At 43.0% G+C, this 8,010-nt stretch overlaps 1 long non-coding RNA gene across 1 annotated transcript; it reads left to right on the top strand.

Annotated features, from left to right (window-relative positions):
• The first annotated feature begins 204 nt into the window (after window positions 1-204).
• On the top strand, window positions 205-6,421 carry LOC123071599 (uncharacterized). The gene is made up of 3 exons (XR_006434441.1): window positions 205-450; window positions 550-5,542; window positions 5,622-6,421. It is a non-coding gene; the product is annotated as an uncharacterized lncRNA (long non-coding RNA).
• The last annotated feature ends 1,589 nt before the right edge of the window (window positions 6,422-8,010 follow it).

The following is an 8,010-nucleotide window of genomic DNA, read 5'->3' as shown; positions in this document are numbered from 1 at the left end:
CAAAATGGGTCATACATGTCCAAAATGGGTGTGCACCCCGTTGGGCACATCAGCTGATCCAAATACAAAAGCGGACACGGATTTCCGTTTTGCCGACCCAAACAGACAAAATGCGGGACAAAATCTTTGTCCGTTTGGGTCTGCCAGTTGGAGTTGCTCTTACTCCCTTTGGCGTAATATCCATACGAAAGCGTAAACGGTGGAATACGTGGACACAGCTTGAAACTGTAAACTTTTTTGTAAACTAAAGGGCAGCCGCTCCCTTCCATCGGCGGGCCTGGCGTCGGGGCGCGGGGCCACCGGTCGAGCGCGTCTCGGGGCGGCGGCAGCGGGATGACGGCGGCGGCGGCTTGGCCGTGGTGGCAGTGGCAGATTTCCAACTGCCTCCGCGTCTCCGCCCACATGCGAAGCCATTGCTACTCACCTCCGGACGGGCGAGGAAGAACGCGGGTACATCTGATACCCGCTAATTAGGCGCACTCTACAATCCTACGTTTAAGGTGAAGCTGGATTATTCTCTCTAATTTATTCGGTTTCCATCTTCTGCAGTGGTTGTAGTTTCGTAGGATTAGATGCCAAGTGAAAGAACTGCTTTCTCTCGGCGAAGTCCAACAAATTTCTGCAGTAAAATTGGTGCGTGTAACTCTACTTCTCCTGTACATTTTAACATGTGGATACAATACTGCTCTATCTGTAGTTCTATAGCCTGTGATTTGGTACAGTGTTTGGACCCTGTGACAACAAACTCGTGCAAACTGAATGTTGGTTAGTCACAGTATGATAGTGGAAATTCCCATCATACTCATCCGCAGCTTGCCACAACTGAAAGTGTTTTTTCGATCCCAGGGCACGGGTCGCCTCCAAACTTGGCAGGCCGTACCGGAATTGCGCACTTCCTTCTGCCTAGGCAAGCCTGAAAGGGTAAAACAAGCACCCAAGTTTTTAGGATTGCAGTGGTAATAGGATAGTGCATTATGATATCAACATGCAACTTCTGGAAAGGCAGAGGGTCTTACATCCTTTACGACAAACTCCGTCGTCTCTGCGTGGCAACTCCCGAGGCAGCTCCTGCTGGAGCTTCTGCAGTCCTCGACCGGATTTCCGTAGCTCGCAAACTCAATATCCGTGATGCGTTTGCCTTGCTGACACCGGAGTCGAACTGCTGGGTGCTTTCTGCGTGACAACAGTGACGGGGTAGATAACTCATTCACACTACTGTATACTCTGGTAACTGAAACTGTGTTCACAGTTATCTGTAGCGGATCACCACCAATTTCCTCCATGAGGACGAGGGTGTTCTCTCTAGGCTTCATAAAGTATTGTGGTATGTGGTACCTTCAGAAAAGGAAGCAAATGAGACATCAATTGTTGTTCAATGTTCGTCATACGAGTTCAAGAAAGGAATTTGTGTCACTAGTAGGAACTAGTTGTAGTACTGACAAGGACTGGGATGGCTGTCCGCTAGGGGTTTTGAAGGAGGCCCAATACCGTCCGATGCTCTCTCCATTGACCCACACCTCACCCTTGCCCATACTACTGAGGTTCAGCGTGACTGGGTCATTCCCCCATGGTGTGTCAAATGTCGTCTGCACCAAACGACAACAATTTCCCGAAGCTGTCGGTTACTATCACTGTGGAATGAACATGTAACTGAAGTCTGTCAGGATTCAAGGCTTATGTACATTTGATGTACCTTGTACCAGATAAGTGGAAGGTGCATGGACTTATTGATGGCAGTCCATTGAGCACGAGATGATCCTTCCCGCGTGTATATATGGTTCATTTCTCCAGATAAGCCAATCTGCACAAACGTAATTGCTTGAAAATTTGAATCTGAGACTGATCTATCGATTCAGAATCAGTGTTGACCTGGATTTACTTGGTGTTTCCACAGCTCATTATTCAGAGAACGTGATTTGTGGTGTCCTTGTTGTATGCTCACTTTACGAACTCCGAAGATTCTTCGCTCCATGTATGCCCCCGAGTCCTTTACTTGTTAGATGAAAAGTCAATTTGTTACAAACAGTAGGTAACGTGCTTTTCTAAATCTCTTTGTTGTGCTTAATTTCTATTAATGCTTATTATGTAGAGTCAAATGAGTATCTTCTTTTGGGGCCCACTAGCACAGCTTGGGTGGTGCGTATTGTTGACACAAACAAAAAAATCGTTGCACTTAATTTCCAGTTAAGGAACAAACAACAATGATTTTTTAGTGAACCTCTTTCTTGGTTAAGCTGACTTGTCCATATGTTGAAATATCTGTCAGGGATTTATGTATATTTATGTTTGTTAAAATTGTGTTCAGCATTTTATTCATATAAGCTGTAAAATCTGAATAACAGAATTGGCATTTTATACACATAAGCATTTTATTCAACACAAACCATTGCTCTGCTGACGAATTTATTGCACTGCAATTTGGATCACACCTCATATTCTCCTTGATTTTATGTTTTTATTATTGTCATTGTCTTCGTATTTGAGCCTATACAGTTAAATAAAAGTCATACCGGTGATCCAACCATGACACTAAGCAGTGAAATGGAGTTTTGTCCTTCCCTTAGTGTAATAGGTGTCTTGAGAACAATATTTCTAGGTCCATCGTGACTCCCATGCACAGTACCTAATCACATATGGAAGAAGATAACAAACATAGTAGATACATAAGTGGGTAATAGTTGAAGAATTTTCAATTTTGCATATTCAGTTGGTGCTTTCTATAAATTGCACTGAGATAGTATTATTGTACTTACCTGCATAATCATTGTTGATGTAAGCATGTAAAACATGGGCTTGTGACTCCACATTAAGCACTAGCTGGCTATTCCCACTTGATCTATAATCATATCTGCATGATTTCCATTATTTTATTATTAATGTGGGCAGGATGAGGTATTAAAAAATGATGTAAATATTAAACCATTAAACAAGCTGGAGCTCATCCATCTTACCTAGTAAGGTACCAGAGATAATCTGTCTCATCTTTTGTAGTTGAGAGATGTTCAAAAAATCGATTTCCAATGTGTGTACTGTTGTTTATCGCCAGAGGAATCGGTTCTTTGAATACTTTCCAGCTATCAACATTGTTCAGAGACTGGACTGCTTGTGCTGTTCTTAAACCATGCTGTGCATTTATCTGCCAAAAGTAAAACTGATAAACGAAGCACTCCCTTGAGGTCTTCAATCGCTGAAGAATTGAAGGTAACTGGCTCACCTTGGCTGTTTCAAATACTACCCTCCTGCAACTTGAGAGGATACTTATTGATTTAGGAGCTAGCTGGAATGATGCTTCACCAAATTGGATATTTGATGCTTTATGCTTGTCCAAGTTCACTAGGAAAGCCACACAGTTGGACTCGGTTTTAAAAACATGCCCCTGTAGTATGCCAAAAGTTAGCCCCATAAATCAATGGAATTTTACTGAAAATAAAGTACACCTAGTTTCGTTTCACTCTGCACACAAATTCACCTCTTGTTGCTCACCAAATGAGTAATTAGAATATGCTCCTGAAAGTAGTGGTTCTTCAGATTGCTTGATTGCAGCATGCAATTCTCTGAGATGAGACCATGTCGATTGCCATATTAAACCTGGATGTATGCTTGGTAGTTCAAACATCATATGTATATACTAATCAATTATCGTTCCAAATTAGAGTGTTCTCAAGATCTGTCATTCATGTGGATTTCACAGGTCATCAGTTTTTGACTAGACATGTTACATGGTTTGATTTTATGTGCCTTGTTAGTGGACTATGCTCATGTTATAATATTTTATATTACAAGAAGTTTGAATGGTTGCTTTTAAAATATGATAGCTCGCAACAGAAGAAATACTTGCCATATTCATCAAGTGGAGCTCCATCATAGTAGCTTGTTGTTACATAGGAGGATGCAAACCTCCCAAAGTTTGTCCCGCCATGATACTGCATCATAATCCGTAATTTATGAGATCGTGAAAAAAAATACTAAATAGATTTGCTGAGAGATCTTAGGGCAGCTCCTTAAAGTTCATAGGCTTGTAGGCTGTACCATATAGTAGCTTACAAAGCTTCCTTTTTTTCTTGCTATAAAAAGTGCAACTGCGAAGGCAATATCTGCTGGTGATCTGAATCTTGGGTCATGACCATATAAAGGATAGCTGTACGCAGAGAAACTTGTGTGTTAGGCCTTGTACCCCTGGGAATGTTTAAGATCCTCAGAAGAAAAACAAAGAGTATTTGTCGCACCGAGATGTCCAGTTTTCGGTCCATAAAGCTGGCTTGTTATGCGAATTTGGCCCATGAAATGTTTCCCCGCAGATGAGCCCGTTGCATGTATTAATCTAACCATGTAATGAATGTTACACTGCTAAATTGTGGATAATCTGTAATCCTGCATAATGGTATAAGAAAGGGCACTGACGATTGGATCTGGAGCATCGTCCTGTTTGCACATCATCCATGGAATGCCTGTCTGGAGGTTTACAGCCATTGCCGCTGCCCAGCGAACATAAGGTGGTCCCCTTGAACGAAATGCTGCCTCGACTAGCTTATATTCGTTCTCAATCTGCAGGTTAAATTTCAGGGTTGCACAAAAAGGTCATCTAATACATAACACAAGGGATAAGTACTGTTGAACTGAAATACCTGTGATATGATTATGGGACCTCCTTGTGGATAGTATAATTTTTCATCCTTCATCATGTTAACAATTTTAGCAACAAATTTTTGCATATGTACCTGCATTCAGTATTTAAATATGAGTAATCTACCATGATAGTTTAGCATGAAATAATGTAACTCTAGGATTGCATGGACAATTCATCATCTGGTTCCTCAAACCAAACAGCCTCTGTATTCTTGTAGATGCATATTTTCAGTTTTCTTGTACCGTTTGTTTCTGACAGTGAGGTTGGTAAATCTGTATGGAACCTACCACTCTCACTTCATACATGACATCTGTTTTCACCTGTGTGTTATACTTGTACCTGACAAACATTTGTCATCTCTTTTATGCTTGCTTAAATGCATCATGTGACATTTTTAGTCATGCTAATGGGTTTCTGAGGGTAGTACGATGTTTTACAAGCTAGAACCACGATGGAAAACTATTCTGAATATATGTTAATACTATAATTCATTTTACCATGTGGAACAGAGGATTGGAGGAAACAAGAAATGGTATTTTCATTCTGAATAATCCAGAGATTCTCTTCTATGGTTGCAGTCTTGCAGACCATATAGCATTGTTCAAGGTTTCAAAGGCACTGCGTTGGGTAGTTGGATACCTTGTAGGGTTCATTGTTGCATCTGAAGGTAATGTTTGGGACACCACGCAACCAAAATGGCAAGCCTCTGCATGAATAAAAGATCCAGTAAAAGCTTTACATGTTCAGGACACCATAGAAATGAAACTCTTCCCTGCGTATTCATGCATCATCTCGTTACCCGTATTTCCATTCTGCCTCGACGAAGGGGCCGACACGGAGGCTCACATAGAGGCCTTGGGCATGGATTTCTCTGATGAACTTCACAAGATCGTATCTTCCTTCGAAGTTGTACTGGTACATTAAAAATGAATTTGAACACTCTTAGCTGCAAAATGCTCTTTTACTGAACTTTTGCCTGCTGTTGTTGTGCAAGGAGCACCCACCTGACCCTGTATAGGCTCATGGACATTCCAGAAGACGTATGTCTGTATGACATCCAGGCCACCTTCCCTGGCGCTCTCTATGAGTCTCGGCCACATCTGTAGTTGGATTGTACGTTAGTTTGAAGGAAAGGAACTGAGTTTTGTGCTTCATACAGTATGATTCGTGGTGCATGCTTGATTGCTTACTGTATGTATGTATGTATTGACTGAACTAATTTGATTGCTGAAGGAAACTGACTGAACTAATCTGTTTATGTAGTGAGTTGGACTTTGCTGTAGTGCAGCAATCATAAATTTACTTTAATTAACAAATGCTTGAAATGATGTCTTATTTGGCGTCGACAGCCGCGGCAGCATTTACCTGTCACTCTTCCATGTTGGATGAAAAAGTGAGACGCATTGAAAAACAAAAGTGCGCCTTTTGTGGTCGATGGACTGATTATGTGAATCGCTTCAGTTATTTAAACACTCAGAAAAGGTGCCCAGTGTTTCCAAATTGAAATGATGGAATCCACTTCTAAGCAAAAAAGAAACAGTACAAAATGACACGCACGAAACCTATCAATCAGTACAAGAAAGCTTGTTGAAAATTAACTGAAAACTGCACAGTTTGTTGCTCGACATAATAAAGCTTTACTAAACTACTCCGTACTTCATAGTGAATACTTGAACACAAATCTCGATCTGCGTACGAGGTCGAAAATCGTAACATAAATCTCAAAATTAAAATGATGGAATCCACTTTTAAGCAAGAAAAATAAATAAGAATCAGTACAAGATGGCACGCATGAAACATATCAACCCAGGTATCGGTACATGCGTACCTCAGGCGTGCTCCTTGGGTAATGTATGTCGCCGGAGAAGAGCATCCTCCTGGCGCCGTCCAGCATCAGGCTTCTGCCGTCGTACGTGACCTGTCTTCTCGCCGTGCCGTTATGTGCTCCCTTCTCCTCGTCGACCCAGACTCTTCCTGCTGCCGACGCCGCCGACAACGCTCGTGCCATTAACGCGGCCACGAGCACCGCCACGATCGCTGCTGCTGCGGCGGCCATGGACATCTCTCTCGGTTGCTACTGCTTGCAGGTGGTATGCTCGATTGATTTCCTTGTATATATGGAGCTGCAGCGATGGCAAGTAACGCATGCTTTCCCCGGGAGCCGCGGGGACAGATATTCATATGGGGGAAGGTTGTAGGTTAGGTTGCAAGGTTGTGTCTGCATGCGTTTTTTTTAAATGATGTTTATTACGATTTGCATACTGAAAACACGTTGCAACCTCTCGTGGACCGTGCTTTGACATCAACTGATCAAGAGCGAGTTTGTGCCATCACGCCCCCTATTTCTTTTTCCTCTACAATACATCATGGGAAGACATAATTCATGGGAACTTGAAGGATCAGATTGTATACGTTAAGGCGTCTAGAACAAACTTCTCCTCCCATCCAAGCTTCCCTGGCCAGCACATGAACTCTCCCCCGTCCAACGGCTCGTTCTGGTGTCAACAGTGATTGTTCACTGGTTCAAAAACCTCGATGTATACATCATGGGATGATGGAAAGATGTATCATTTGCTCAGGAGAATAGCCACTACTATGCCTTGGGTTGACAATGCACTCTCATTAATACCACAACAATAAAAAAACTTGCCTTGTCCAGCCTCTAGCCGTGAAAAGCAAGGAAGTGGGATACCCAACATACAAGTGGTATCACGACCATTGCTAGATATCTACATAGCATGACCACGACTCCAATGTTGCTTAGGTCAATGCAGTGCCCCCATCCCCGCTCCTAGGGAGACTTATGGTCGTGGATGGCAGGACCCAGCCAAACCCGGAACTTAAGAATGTATGCGCTGGTGATGGTGTACATCATACCTAGAGGCCCACACACTGTCACCTTGGCCAACCCAAAGGCAACACAAAGCCACGAAGCCACGCTAGTGGAGATTAGACATGCCAAAATCTACATATGTCACATCTAGGCTCCGCAACAACCCATGAGGGCTTAAAGAAGAGAATGACGTCGTAGTAGCGCTCCACTGCATGGTCTAGGGAAAATGGACCTAGGGTTTCCCATGGGCTCAAGAAGGGAGGGGAATAAGCCAGGACCATGAACATGCCTCCCATGAGAAGACAACGTCGACATGCATCAGTCATCGCTAAGCATGAATTTCGCATTGGCCATGATCACTAATCCCCGAAGATTGATCGAGACAAGGAAGCAGGTCGCCTACTAGTACCACCACCACCACAAAGAGGGAGCCACGGCTCGTTGTTGATTAAGAGGGGACACTCACCAACATGGGCCTCACCGCCAACTAATGTTGGCCTCAAGGACACCAACCCACTGCTTCTCTCCTATAGGTGATAGCCACCATGCA

This window comes from Triticum aestivum, chromosome 3B (genome assembly GCF_018294505.1).
Source record: "Triticum aestivum cultivar Chinese Spring chromosome 3B, IWGSC CS RefSeq v2.1, whole genome shotgun sequence".
In the NCBI taxonomy this organism is placed as follows: domain Eukaryota; kingdom Viridiplantae; phylum Streptophyta; class Magnoliopsida; order Poales; family Poaceae; genus Triticum; species Triticum aestivum.
The sequence above is the reverse complement of the archived record's forward strand: the minus strand, read 5'-3'. Positions and strand labels throughout refer to the sequence as shown.